Below are 876 nucleotides of genomic sequence, written 5' to 3' on the forward strand. Positions count from 1 at the left end.
AAGCTAGAAATGGCAAGAACAATAATATAGCATGCACGGATCAACTACAACATCCTCGGCAAAATCGCTAACAAGTAGACAATCTCCCCAGATTCACGAAATGACCAAAGTAGAGCTCGATTGACTCAAGCTAGGGTGCTCCATAAATGCAAACAAAGACATGGATGGATAGAGTACTACAAGATTAACAAAACATCCTTACTGATCATCCTCAAAAGGGGCACGGATCACTAGGAATCAACATGAACATATGGCATATTGAGATAAACAGCTCAAGGACTTAGTGGAAATGCTAAGTCCCTGAAATCAGCATTAACGAATGCACCACTTTGTAAGCTTGTGCTAGTCACCACACACATCACAAAAATACATGGGTTGCACCTCTGGATAGATGGAAAAACATATAACAAAACTCATGAAGAGCTCAGGGGCATATCTTGCACACAATAATCATGGCAAAAATTACAAATATCTAATTGGAGCAGCAGATCTGACAATTATCTCAAATAGCATTATTCTAACAGCATTTCGGGTACCAAGATGAATTCAAATGAAAATGATGCAATGAGATGAAATGATGTATTCTCTGAGATGAACATTTTGATATGCTATATGCCCAAAACGGAGCTACGGATGCAAAGTTATGACACGATGAACATAGCCAAAAAATTTAGGGTTTCGGGCAAAAAGTCAACCCGATGCAATTTTGGATCTGAGATCTGCACGGTTCCCGATGTGGCTCACCGGAGTTACTGTAGCAAGAACCGTCGGAGTTGGAAGGGGCCGGCCGGTGAGGAGGTCGAGGAGGAGACGCGGGCCGGGGTGGCCGCGGGCGGCGCCGGCGAGGACCGCGACGGCCAGGGGCGGCGTCCGACG

The sequence above is a fragment of the Triticum dicoccoides genome, chromosome 1A (genome assembly GCF_002162155.2).
Source record: "Triticum dicoccoides isolate Atlit2015 ecotype Zavitan chromosome 1A, WEW_v2.0, whole genome shotgun sequence".
Taxonomy (NCBI): domain Eukaryota; kingdom Viridiplantae; phylum Streptophyta; class Magnoliopsida; order Poales; family Poaceae; genus Triticum; species Triticum dicoccoides.